The following is a 13,725-nucleotide window of genomic DNA, read 5'->3' as shown; positions in this document are numbered from 1 at the left end:
CGGCCTGAGGGAGGGGAGTGGGGGGAGGGGGCAAGGGGGAAGAAACGGGGACAACTGGAGTAGCATGATCCATAACATACGATTTTAAAAAGATATACATTTGCAAACTCAAAACCAAGTGGACAGGTAATCTTAGTATTCTTTCTTTTTCTACCTTGTCAGCATGACAAAAAGTTATCTTGTGTTTCTTGGAGGTCAAATTGGACTGACAAACATGACTACTGACGCAAGAGAGGGAGACTTTAACCGCCTCTGGGAGCCCGTGCTGGCCGGTCTCGGGGGCCCTGGGAGGGCTGACCGCTCTCTGTCATCACAGCCAGGGGTGGGGGGTGAGGGGTGGGGGGGTGAGGGGCGGGGCCTCCTCGGGCGCAGGGTCGCTGGGGCTCCTCACCCCGAGGCCCTGTGGTGCCGGGTGCCCTGGGCTCCTCCAGGACCCCCTGCCTGTGGCCAGCAGAGAGGAGCAGGGGGCGGGGGTGGGCCGAGCCTGGCAGTGCTGTGCTGGCTGCGAGGAAGACGGGACACTGTGTGCCCGCCGTGCCTGCTGTGCCCTGGGGACCGGGGAGCCCGTCTCCCTCACACGAGGAAAAGGCCACGTGTTTGTGGCCGCAGGCTGAAAGCCGCCCCGTGCTGGCTCCTGTGGGCTGCAGCACATGCCTTAAACATGCACTGAGTCTGAACCATGAACATGGACAAATCTGACAGACCTTCCGGGCCTGGGTTCCCACCGCGCGGTCCAAGGCCGGACCTGAGGAGCCGGGGGGCCCTCGGCCGGGCGGGGGACGGGGCTGCTCCAGCCCGGTCCCCAAGGGGGCGGACCCCTGCGCTCCCCGGTCTGGTCTGCACCGCAGCTCGGCCTCGTCTGTGTTTTGATCTCGTCCTCAGCTGTCGGCACAGCACTCGGACGCAGGGCCGTGGCTCGGGCCTGCAGCCGCCAGGAGGGGCTTCAAGTCGGGGCAAACACTACCGTCAGCCCCTGGAACTGCCCCCCACCCGTCCCCCAGGCCGTCCTCGGCCTCACAGGTGTTCCCTCAGGCCACCTCCCGAGCAGGCCTGGGCACAGGGGCTCCCGGCGTCCTTGCTGCGCAGGTGCGGCGCCCTCGGCCCTCGGCTGAGGGACTCGCCCGAGGCCGTGCGTGGCGGGCAGGCGGCGGAGGCTCCGGGAGGCCACGAGGCTTCCCAGGGGCCGAGCAGCCCGGGGACCGGTGCCCAGCGACGCACAGCAGGACGCGACGTGCTTGGTGTCTGAGCCCGAAGGCCCGGAGGGAGTGCTCCCCTTCCCCCCACAGGCGCCTCGGCCGTGGCCTCCGGCGAGAACTCCCCCCTGGCTGGCGGCCACCGCGCCTCGCCCTCGCTGGCCTTCCCGGGTGTGTGTGCCAGAGAGGAAAAGGGATTGTCTCGCTTTCCTTCTTGAAAAGCAGCCAGCTCTGCGGGAGGAGCGCCCAGCCCCGTGACCTCCCTGCACCGAGGTCGCCTCCAAGAACCGCCCCCCCGACTCCGATGCGGCTTCACTGCGGGAGTCAGGGCAGGACCCGGCCCACAGCAGCCCGCGTGCAGTCCAGCCGGGCAGCTGGCTGCGAGGGTCCCCGCCCTGCCGCTCGCCCGCCCCGCAGGCCGTGCCGGCTCCAGAGCGGGGCTGCCCGAGGGCCCCCCGGTCCGGACGAGGTGTGGCGGGACGGCGCGCCCGGCAAAGCCGAGTGGAAAGAACCCAGGGGTGGGGGTGGCGGCCTTCCTTCCAAAAACACGTCTCGGGGGCCACTGTGCTCCTGGTGCGGAAGGCGTTGGGGACACAGACAAGGGCCCGGAAGGGGAGCTGCGTCTGGGGAGGGAGGGCCCCGGGCCGCAGGCGGGACATGTTCTTCCCAGCGGGCCGCACAGTGTCCTGTGCCGCCCTCACAGAGCGGCAAACAACCGCCCTGGTGCCGGGTGCCGGCTGGGCTCTCTGGCCCCGCCTGAGCCGGGCGGTTAGTTCGGGCAAGCTCGCCGCCCCTCCTCCCCGCGGCCCTTCACGGGCACTTCGGACACACGGCCGTGCTGTCTGTCCGCTCGCTTCCGGCCTCCACTGCCGCCTCCCTCCGGCTCCGGCCGCTCAGTTGGGGGCGGCCCTGGGTCCGCACACCCCGGGGCGGTGCGCACGGAGATGCGGGGGGATGGACGTGCAGTCAGAGCCGCCCGGTGACCGAGGCCCAGATCCCAGTTCCTTCCAGGAGCTCGAAGTGGGACCTCTGGGAGCCTGCGGTCTGAAGACAGGGTTTTCAGGAAAAAACAGTCCAGTCTCTTCTCCAGGAAACCGAGGCCAGCGCCCCCACGGGTGCTCCCCTGAGGTGGGAAGGGCGCCCGTTCCAGGGCGGCCGGGCCGGGGGTCTGCCGCTCTCCGGGGCGCAGGCGCTGGGGTGCTGCGCTCGCCGAGACGCACACCGGACGGACCACAGGCCACCTCTGCTGGGCCCGTGGCGGGCGCCGGGGCACAGGAGGCCTCACCTGCTCCCTGCGGTGCCGGGCGCAGTGCGGGGGGCGTCACCACCCCTCCTCCCAGGGTCGCGGGTGGCTCTGCGACGGCTGTGGTGTGTGTGTGCATGTGTGCGCATGTGCACACGTGTGTTCACGTCTGTGCACACGTGTGGTGTCGGGAGAAGGAACGCGGTGGGGGGTGCGCTCCCCGGGGAGCGTACTCAGGCATTCACGTGCTCAGAGCCCTCGCGTGTTTTCCTGTGGCCGTGCCGCCAGCCCCCATCCCTGGGAGAGCGGAGGGGTGTGGGGGGTCTCCGGTCCTGCCCCCGCCCTCGCCGGGCGCAGCTGTGCCTGCAGCGGTCTGCGGGGCGTGCGGGGTCCGGGGGACGCATACCCTCCCAGGGCCCAGGACGCCTGTCGGGCTGCTCCTCCCCCCACTTCTCTCCAGGAGGCCCCCCCCCAGCCCAGCGCCTGCCCCCCCCACTCCCCCGCCTCAACACGGCAGGAGCCTGTTTTCCTGAGCACTGCCCCCGGTTTCGGTTGGTAAAGTGCTGAACTGTGCCCTGAAACCCGTCTCCACACCTTGGACCCGTGTCTCTCCCTCTTGGGGGGGGGGGGCAGAGCTCCCGGCAGAGAAAGTGCCACGGGCACGGCCCCCCCACAGCAGAAGGTTTCGTGTTCCAACAGAATTTCTCCCCAGGAATAATACCTGATAGTCCATCCCGGATCTACGCAGCCCGGCACGGCCACAGCCCCACCCGCAGTCCCCCCCCCCACGTCGGGTCTGGCCAGGTCGCGCGTCTGGGCCGGTGGGAGCGACCACACTCGCTGGGGAAGGCGCCCGCTGGCCTGGGCGGCCTGGGGAGCCCGGAGCCTCCTGCCGGGCGCCGCCGGCTCTGAGAGCTCCCGCCCCTCAGTCACGGCAGAGGCTTCCACGCCTGCATCTCGCTCCCCACACTCGCTCGTCTTCCTTCTCCCCGACGACGCTGTCCAGGCGTGGCCCAGCTCAGCCTGCCTCGGAGACGCTGCGGGCGGCCGTGCGGGCCTTCCTCTCGGAGCCTCCCCAGGGCGCCCCGCCTGCTCTCCCAGCGGGGGGAGGGGGGGCAGCACCTTCCTCTCGGAGCCTCCCCAGGGCGCCCCACCTGCTCTCCCAGCGGGGGGAGGGGGGGCAGCACCTTCCTCTCGGAGCCTCCCCAGGGCACCCCACCTGCTCTCCCAGCAGGGGGAGTGGGGGGCAGCACCTCTCGCAGGGAGGCGCTCTCGTCTGCCCGCACGCCCGTCCCCCCGACACGACGCAGGCCCTCGACAAGGGCCCCTGAGCGCAAGGGGCACGGGAGCTGCCTCCAGGGGCGGGCTCTGCAGCCGGGGTGACTCAGAGGACGGGAACGCCGCCCGCCCTGCTATTCCCCGGCCGTGGAAAGCCCCGGCTGGTTGTTGACCAACGGCATCCAACAGCGATCTGTTCGGCGTCTGAGGAGGGAGCCTTCCGGGCTGGCCGCACGGACAAAGCCCAGGGCGGGACAGGCGCTGCACTGGTCTCAGGGGCCACCCCGCCCTGCCGTGCGGCCCGTGGAGACCCTCGCGGCCCCAGCCCCGTGTGTGTGGATGAGCCCGTGCCCCCCGCTCCCCAGGCCGGCGCACACGCCACGGGCTCCTGCCCGTGTGCAGCTGTGCGTCCACGGCCTCGGGGTGAGACACGGAGGACACGGGGTGCACACACGGGGCCCACGGTGAGGGTGGTCGCGCCGGTGCCCCGCACTGCGTCAGGGACCGGCAGCGAGGACGGGGCCGGGGCAGCCGCGAGTCCCCAGCGCTGGACCTCCCTCACGTCCCCCGGGCACTTCGTCCCTCGGAACCCGCCACAGGGCGGGAGCGAGCCCACACAGCCTCGCGGGGGGCAGCGGGGGCAGCGGGGGTCTCTGTCTCTGAGGCCGATCGAGAGGAAGCTGCAGGCCAGGCCCAGGGCCGCCGGGCCGCACAGGGCGCCAGAGCCCTCCTGCTCCGCGGCGTGGACGACCCAGCGGTGGTGCGGGCGCAGGGGCCAGAAGTGGGGCTGCCCCGGTGCCCGAAAGGACACCCTGCAGGGCGGCTGCCCCCCTCCGTCTGCGTCCTTTCGGTGACACGTCTGTCCTTCCTGCCCCGCTCGCGTCGGCACCCGGGGCTCCACGGCTCCGGCGGTGTCTCCCCTGGGGCCGCCCGGGGTGGGTCACGCGGGGCCCCCCCCCCCGGGGTGGCTGGGGAGGGAGGCCTACGCTGCAGACACGGGGGGAGGCCCCGGTCCGGGGGCGGGACCAAGCGTGTGCCAGTGTCGAGTCGGACGTCCGTGGCCAAGGAGCTGAACTCGGCCAGAAGCTTCACAGCGTCACGGCGGCCGAGTGGCCGGGGCCGCGGCCGCCCGCTCACCCCCGGCGGGGGAAAGCACTGTGAGTTCTCCTCAGCGGCACTTCCAGTGTGGAGAGGGCGCTGGTGCGGAAGCCGCAGTGAAATGCCGTCTTTGGGATGAAATGGGGCTCGAGGAGCTAAGCAACTGTCCGGTAGGAGGGGGTCTTCTCACATAATCCTTGCACCGTGTGTGCCCGGAAAGAGCGGTGTGTCGGTGGGGGACAGACAGGGTGGGGGACAGGCCCCGGGGCCGCAGACACCCTGCCGCAGAGGGACCTGACGGAGAGCCCGCAGGCAGGGACTCCGTCTCCGCAGGGGTCTGGGCCAGGACACACCTTACGGCTTTGGTGAGACAGAAACAGAAGAGAACAGAGCAGAGCCGTACATCCTGAATGCTAAGACAGTGAAGGTCACAGCTACAACGTTCGGCTGAAGAAAGACCACGGTCCTGTTCCAAGTCTTGGAAAAGTCTCGACAGCGTGACCCCGGCTCGCGTGGCTGAGACTGGACGCCTGGGAACCCCGCACACACAGGAGTGTCCTGCAGATCCCCCCGCCCCCAGCAGAGAGCTCATCGCAGCCGTGGAGGCGCGGCCTGGGAGCTCGGGCAGCCGTGGCAGCGGGGCCCACGGCGGATGAAACGGCCACGGCAGGTACGTGCGCTCACCCGCCGCTCACAGACCACGCCACTGCGGGGCAAACACCTCCCGCCGTGGACGCGGCCTGTCCAGGAAGCACCCGCACCGCGTGGAACACAGCGGCGTTTACTGGGGAAGGAGACGCGGGATCCGAGGAACCCTGCTCCCCGGACGAGGACGCCTCTGTCCCCGCCGGAACGGGCACCCGGGGACCCCGCCCGGCTCCCCCAGTGTCGGCAGCAGCCGCAGCAGCAGCAGCACGAGGCTCCTTCTGCTCTGGCGGCAGAAGCCGCGGGACACGTCTGGCCGGGACCTGTGTCACACCGAGTGTTCGGAACCCCCTGGGTCAGCTTCCTCGGCCGACGCAGCCCGCCCACGCTCAGCGTCCTCAGGGGGTCGGCCTTCCAGACGCGGGCCGCTCTCCACGGACTCCCGGCGTCTCTGAAGCGTCCGTGCCGCACTTCCGTCTGCGCTGCACTCGCCGCCTCGTCCCCGAGAACCTTCGGTACCGTTCAGCGGTTTCCACGGGGGGAGGTTCCAGCTCCGCACAGAATGGGGCGCAGACTCGCTGCTCTGCTCGCTCGTCGTTCGGAATGGGACGCCACACAGCGCGCGCGCGCACCCCGCGGCGTCCGCCACCCCCACCGACTGGCGCAGTGCGGGCGTCACTGTTCACGCGTGTGCACACTCCAGTCCACGCCCCCTGGCGGCCAGGTCACATCCACGTCGCACAAACTCTCCTTGTCGTGGTAACGATGGTTGGACTGTTTCCGGACGGAGTTTGCATACAGAATCCTTTTCATCCATTTCTGTAAATGACTGCTTTAATATTTATTGTTCAGTTATGTTCACACCACCCCTGAGGGGTTGGTGAGAGCGGGTTTTACAGTCAGTCTGTCTGTCTGTCTGGGCAGGTCACGGCCAGGTGACAACATGGACCTGGACCTGGGCTTCCGACACCCCGCCCGGGACTCCCCACCAGACCCCGAGTGGCCCCGGACCAGCCCCTCCGAAGCTCTGAAGCCTGCCGGCGGGTGACCCTGCCGGCGGGTGAGTGTCAGGTGACACCTGGAAGCGCCCGGGGTGGGTGCGGCGGGAGCCACGACACACGACCCGCAGCCACCTGGAGGTCCACCCGGGGACCTGGGGCTGCCCGTGCGTCTCTGCCCTGGGGCGGAGGGGAGTCCGCGTGACCGGCTGCAGGTCTGCGAGGGGCGGGGCGTCACTGCACCGTCCCCCGCGCCGCCCGTGGGTGTGCTGGCTCCAGAAAGCGCGGCCTTGAGGGTGCGGGGTGGTGGCTCTGGGGAGCGGTGGGGGACCCCCCGGCGGGCCAGGCCCCTGAGACCAAGGCAGTGAGGAGGATTCTAGGCAGGCCGAGGGCTCTGTGGCGGTGCTCGGAGCTTGGGGGGGAGCAGCACCCCAGAATGGGGGTGGGTGCAGAGAGAGGGCTACAGAAGCTCTGAGAAGGTTGCTCCCTCTCACCCTCACTCCTGCCGGCCCTGCAGGGCTGGGAGGCCAGGGGAGCTCTCCAGGACCGACTGCGCCGGGGTCTGGGGGCTGCAGGGAACCCCGACAGGCCACCCAACCCCCCACAGCCGCATCCTCGACCGTGAAGTGGAGATGCTGGACCCAGCGACGCCCTCCCCACTCCAGCTCGCGGCTTCTGGGGGCAGGCCTTGGTCAACACCCGGGAGGCACACCCCCCGTGTGGAAGGCCAGCGCCCCTGCACCCCACCATGGCTCGGGCGAGACTCTGCTGCCACCCGCCGTCTGGGCCGGCGCCATCCCCCGCCACTCGGGCCGGTCGGGGAAGAGCAGGCGCTGCTGGGGAGGAGGGGCCCAGACACAAGGCCACTCTCCCCGGTTGACCCCCGGCCCCCGGCCGGGACCCTGTTGCGCAAGCCCGACCTTTGCGCAGCGCCCGTGCGTCTGTGCTGCGAGCATCAAAGCGCTGCCACCGCCCCGAGCAAATTATTAACACATTCCAGCCGAGGCCGGGGACCGGGGGGGCCCTGCAGAAAACAAACAGTCCCGGGGCGATGCGCCGCTGCCCGGGACCATGAGTTTCAGCAGAAAGAACATAAAAGCCCCCGCTTTGAGTGGCCGTGGCTGGCCCGACGCCAGGCCCCGTGCCCAGGGGGGGCCGGCTGGCCGGCCAGCTCCCCCGTCGGCAGGCTGACCCTTCTGAGCCCAGGAATTTCCCGCTTGCGGGCTGGTGCGGGGGAGGCGGGGCCTGGGCAGGTTCAGCAGGTTGAAGCGTTCACCACTGGCTGCCTTCGCCTCAGCCGGAGACCAGACTGTGCTGGCTGGGCGGGCAGCGGCTCTCGGTTCCAGGCAGTAAATCTCGGCTTCTCGAGATTGTTTGGTTGGAAAGAGAAGGGGGGAGAACTTTTATTAAAAAAAAAAAAGAACCTCAGTAACTCTCAGATGCAGCCCAGAGGAGATGCCGACACACACTAGGCAGAGCCCTGTGCTGGAACCACGGACGCACTGCCCCGAGCCAAAGGCCACGGGAGTCCTTTCGGGAGGGGGCCGCTCTGCTGTCTACAGCTCACCTGGTCGGCAGGAGCCCGCGGGGCCGGGCGCGCTCTGGGACACGGCGTCAGCAGCTGCACTAACGGGCTCTAGTGGGGGAGACGGCACAGGGCACCCTCCGTTGCTGTGGGAGACCAGGACCCTGCAGCGGGGAGCGGTGCTCTGGTCATCTTTGCTGTTTTAAAAGTGTCTCCAGGTGCCCTGGCTGGTGTGGCTCAGTGGATTGAACACTGGCCTGGGAACCAACAGGTCGCTGGTTCGGTTCCCAGTCAGGGCACATGCCTGGGTTGCGGGCCAGGTCCCCAGTAGGGGGCACATGAGAGGTAAAAGAGGTAAGCACATGCTGATGTTTCTCTCCCTTTCTTCCTCCCTTCCCCTCTCTCTAAAAATAAATAAGTAAAATTCCTTCTAAAAAAAAGTCTCCAGGTAACACCAAACATACGACGCTGCAATCTCCTGCCCGGCCACTGTCCGGGCCACTCTCTCCTCCTGGGGACGGAGTTGGGGGGAGGGGCAGAGAAACCGAGCACCCGCTGGCACGCTGGGGCCCGGAACCCCCCGTCCAGCGTCCGGCCAGGGGGGCCTCGTGTAGAGCAGGTCAGGGCCGGGGTCCTGCTTCGCCCCGTGACATCCAGAGTGACCACCCGCTAGTCAGTGGAGGTGACCCCCCACCCCACAGTGAGGGGGGGCTCTCGAGAATCCCCCCGTCTCACTGTGTCCTGCGGGGAAGCTCTTGCCTGGGCTGGCAGGGAGCAGTGCGGCCAGACCCCGGCGTTCCATGCGCCCATGGTGTGCGTGCGGGCCCCTCCCCACCACACTCACTCCCCACCACGCTCACGCTGCACCCCGGGCCCCCGGCAAGGGGCCGGTCTCACTCCCCCCCCCGGGGGCTTCTGGAGGCCTCGGGAGACGTGCTCGTCTGCCTCGGCTGAGGAGGACGGTGCTGCTGGCGTTCCGTGGGCAGAGGCCAGGGACGCAGCTACACACCCTCCAGGGCCCTGGACACCCGCCCACCCCCATCGGGAAGAACTGTCCCCCCGAACGCCGCAGCAGCCGGGCCGGAGGGGGGGCCCCGTTCCAGGTCTTCCTCGACGTCACCGACCATTTCTGTGCCAGCAACTCGAAAATCCACGGTTCTGTTTTTCCCAAACGCTCTCCTTGTTACCGAGAGTCTCGCCTCTCAGAGGCTGCTACTGGGCTGCGCCGCGGGAGTGGGAAACACGGCGCGACCAGGGCAACTGTGCCCGGCGGGGCAGACTGTGCAGGCGCCGTCCCTGCACCGTGGCCCCGCACCGTGGCCCCCGCCCGCAGATGCAGAAGCGCTGTGCTTCCTCTGCTCAGTGGCCAGTCAACGCAGGGGCCACGGTCGGGCCCAGGCCAGGCTCGGAGCCCTCAGCCCTGCACTCCACGACTCCTCGAATCCCCACCACGGGCTCAGCTCCCGACTCCCCTACGCGTCAGGGCCCCGAGTCCTGGGATCCCCTTGCTCCCAGACACTTCCAGAGCTCTTCACGTTTCTGTGTCCTTGGACATGATGCCCCCCCCACCCCCAAAACAGCCTCTCCTCCCTCCTGCTGGCCAGCCCCTGCCCGACTCTGAGACCAGCTGCGAGCCCTCCAAGGGCCGCAGCCGCGTCTCACCTGTCAGTCCCCAGACCACAGCGCTGCGTCTGGTTCACGTCCAGAGCCCAGCTCCTGCCCCCCCAAAACCAGCCCCCACCGACGGCTTCCCCACCCCACCCGCTCAGACTGGAGCCACCTGGGAGCCACCAAACCCTTCCCTCTCCCCCCCGCCCCCACCCCACCCCGTACAGACCTGCTGGTCGTGTGGCAGCTGCACCCTCAGAGCGCGCCCGCACCTAAAGTCCCGTGGCCGCTGTTCTCTGCCACCTGCAGAGTGGCCAAAGTCCCGCCACGGGCCTCCTGCTCCTGCCCTCCAGCCAGCGCGTGGCCCTGCAGCCAGGGGGCCCGCGCAGACGTGAGCCAGACAGCGTCACCCCACCCAGGCCCCCCGAGTCCCCCGCCCTGCCAGAGTCCCGGCGAGCACCGTCCGTCCGGAGCTGGGCCGACTCCATCAGCAGCTCCCAGTGGCCCGTCCCACCCCCGCCACCGTCCCGTGCTGGGACCTGGCCCCACCGGTCCCCCTGCGGGTCCTCAACTGCGGTCAGGGCCCCGCCTCTGGGCCTTCGGCTGCCCGGACCCTCTACACGGTGTCCGCCCCTTCCCCGCCCTGGCTCTCCTGCCCCCGCCCCCTCAGGTCTCCCGTCCCCCGTCCCTGCTGTGGCCGCTCCGCAGCACACGTGCCGAACCCTGCGTCCGGCTGGCGTGTCGTGCTCCTTTCCCCTCCGTCCACGGCCGGCACGTCCGTCTGACCCACACGGGGAGGGGGCATCAGCTGCATGTCTGCTGCTCCCCCGCCCCCCCCCCCGGCCCAGCCGCTGGAGGGCCGTCAGGAGCGGTTAACTGGACGGAGGGCAGGAGGGCCGGCAGGCTCCTTCTCGCACGGAGACGCGGAGGCGCAGGGCGCCAGACCCCTGCTCCCTCCCGCGGCCCTCGCCCCCCTTCCCGCTCTGACCTCGCCCGAGGCTCCTGGCGTCGTGAGCCGGGCACTTCGGGGACGCGGCCCGGCCCGGCCAGGGCCACCCTGCGTTTGCAGGCCGCGGGCCGGTCTCGGACCTGAAGCAAACCCGTGTTCACTGCGCGATGCAGCACTCCCCTCCCCTTCCCGTGCTCCCCACCCCCCCCCCGCCCCCGGTCTGGGGCATTACCCGTGGGGCAGGCGCTCTGGGCTCCGGTCGGCTCTTCCCGGCCAGAGGAGCCGCAGCTGAGATTCGGGGTTCAGCGTTCTGAAATTCCACGGAAAAAACCCGAGCAGACCCACCTGATTTTTCTCGGTATTTTTAACTTACTGCTGATCGCCCAGCGAAGAAGCGCTGTGGCCACAAGGTGGGTGCAGGACTCCCAGTGCAGCGCCGCCTGTTCTCTGGGGTCGCCCCCCGTCTGTGTCCCCTGGACGGCCCCACGGGGCGGGGAACACTGACCCCGGAGGGAACAGACCCAGCGAGCAGGCGGAAGGGGAGGCGGGGGCTGGGCAGGAGCCCGCGGGGCCAGCCCCGCCTGCCGCAGCGGCCAGCCAGCAGCTGGCCCGAGGTGCCGGCCAGGTACTTTCCAGACGCCCCGGGGCACGTGGTGCTCAGAGGAATCCACCGGCGACTCGGGCAACCCCCTCACGGGGCAGGGGACGGGCCCCGAGGGGCAGGGGGACGGGCACTGCCGTGAAACGTCTTCTGGGCTTCGTCCCGAGTGGCGAGGGCACACCCCGGGGTGAGCGGGGGGCTGCCGGGGAAGAAGGACCCCAGGGTGCAGGGGGCTCCGAGAGAGTCCCCCCAGTGAGCGGCCAGCTGTGTCCCGGGCTGACGGTCAGGACCCAAGCCGGGTGCTGCCACTCTGGGAGGCTGGGGCCCTCGGGTGGAACAATGGGGTGGGGGCGGTCCCGCTGCCAGAGCCCCTTGCTGCCGCTGCTGGGGCGCCGACGCTCAGGCCCCGGCCGTGGGGGGCGTCCTTCGGGAGCCGACCGTGACGACGACCCTCTTCCTACACCCTGTGGACTGACTTCGTCGTCCCCCTGCACAGCAGCGTCCTCCCGTCTCCCGCTTCTGGCCGCCAGCGCGGCTTGGTGGAGGCTGGGAGGAGCCAGGCACCAAGGGCTACTCTTCTCCCGGCAGCACCCTCGGGACACCCTGGGGACACCCTGGGGCCACCCTCGGGCCACCCCCGGGCCGGCATGGGGCTTTGTCTCAGAGCCCCGCCCACCGGGACAGACAGTGGGGCACTGTGCCCCTGCGGGTGGGGGAAGGTCAGAGCCCCGGGGAGCGCACCTCCACGGGTGCGGGTGTCGTCTCCCCAGCCCGGTGGCCTCCGGGGCCCACGCTGCCGAGAGGCCCTGCCCGGGAGACGCAGCAGCCTGCGCAGGGCCGGGGCGGCGCGGGGCCCCGCGGCGTTCCCAGGGCTCTCTCGGTGCCGCGGCGGCGGCCCTGAGCTACAGCCCTCCCCACGTCACCCTTGTCGCCAAGGACTGCAAACCAGGGCAAACGCCGGTGGTGGGCGTCAGGGCACCTGCGGGTGTCTCCTCTGCCCCCTGTGGCGGAGCGCAGGGGGACCCGAGGGGACGGAGAGCGAAAGGCTGGGTTGTTGATGAGACACAGAAGTGGCCTGGGTCGGCCGTGTGGAACGAGGAAGCCGGCAGTCGATGTCGGGAAGCTCTGCACGCCCACGAAGGGGGGCACTGAGCCAGAGCTCAGGGACGCCGGGAGGAGAACAGGGCTCTCCCTCCCCAGGAAGGGCCGAAGGGGGAACGACCCGTTTAACTTTCGACGGGAGAGGTTCTGGGAGAGCCCGTCGGGTGTCTGTCCGGGGTGGTGCACGGGTCGGGCGGCGGCCCTGCAAAGGCACGACGCCGGGGAGCACACACTCGCCGACGTCGGGACGCGCGGCAGAGCAACAGTGACCGGACGCCGCGGCACAAGTCCGCGGGACAGACCCGCTCTCGCAGACGCCGGCGTCCGGGCCTCCGCCTGCTCGCGGGCGTCTGGGTCGGCTGGGCCTGGCCGGGGCAGGCGGGGCCGCCGGGCACCTCCGGCCACAAGCCTGTGCGTGGGGGTTGCTCTCATTCCCCGCGGGAAGACGCCCAGCGGCGACAGGCTCTCTCGCGTAGGACGTGTGTGTGTGTGACGTTTATTTTGCCTCCTCTCTGGCGGTCAAAGCACACAGCAGGACGCTGGCCACCCGGCCCACTTGTAAGTGTCCAGCGGTGTTAGGAGTGCTCACTGTGCTGTAAAACAGAGTTCCGGAACGTTCTACTGCACACACCCGAACCTCTGCGTTTGCCCAGCAGCCCGGGGCAGCCACCGCCCCAGCGTCCGTTTCTGTAGACTTGACCCCTGACCTGAACATAGCTCACGAAGGGGTCAGACAGGGTTTGTCCTTCTGTGACTCGCTTGACTCACGCAGGTCTCGCTCCTGTTGCTCCTGCGCCAGAGCGTCCCTCACGGGGAAGAGGGATATTCCGTCATGCGTGTGCTCCACAGGTCGCCGACCTGTTCACCCGTCTGTGGACGCCTTGGAGCTTCCGCCGTCCGGCTGTTTGGGACAGCGCTGCCGTCAATATGGGTGTGCGCAGATCTCCTGGCACTTGTTCAGCTTTTTACGAAACTGCCGGACTACTGACCAAGGCAGTTACCCCACCTGCCATGGGGTACGTTCTGACCAGCAGCAGACGAAAGCTTCCGTTCCTCCGCATCCTCCTCACCACCGTCACGGCCAGTCTGGGCGCGTTACCCGCTCCCCGGGGTGGGCGGCGGCATCTCACCGTGGTCTCCACGTGCATTTCCTGGGCGACGGAGGGTGCTGGGCATTTCCCATGGGCTCATTGCCACCGTTGCGCCTCCTTTGGGAGGCCGGGACCTTCAGGCCAAGCAGGGGCTCAGGGCGCCAAGCCCCCCAAAGCCCTGGCTGCATGCTGTCCCTGCGCGGCCGCAGCCGCTCCAGGCAACAGCGCTGGGCTGGGCTGGGCTGGGTTTTTCTCGGCACCGGCTGTGATGATGGTCTTCTTTTCAAACGTTCTGGACTTAATCATCTCTCCAAATCTCCTGTGCGTTTTTGAAACTGTGTTGTTTGTTTTCTTGGTACTGAGTTTGAGAGTTCTGTCTGTGTTTTCATATGAAC

Source organism: Phyllostomus hastatus, unplaced genomic scaffold (assembly GCF_019186645.2).
Source record: "Phyllostomus hastatus isolate PE091 unplaced genomic scaffold, TTU_PhHast_1.1 phas_contig_329, whole genome shotgun sequence".
Lineage (NCBI taxonomy): Eukaryota > Metazoa > Chordata > Mammalia > Chiroptera > Phyllostomidae > Phyllostomus > Phyllostomus hastatus.
Note: the sequence above shows the minus strand (reverse complement) of the source record.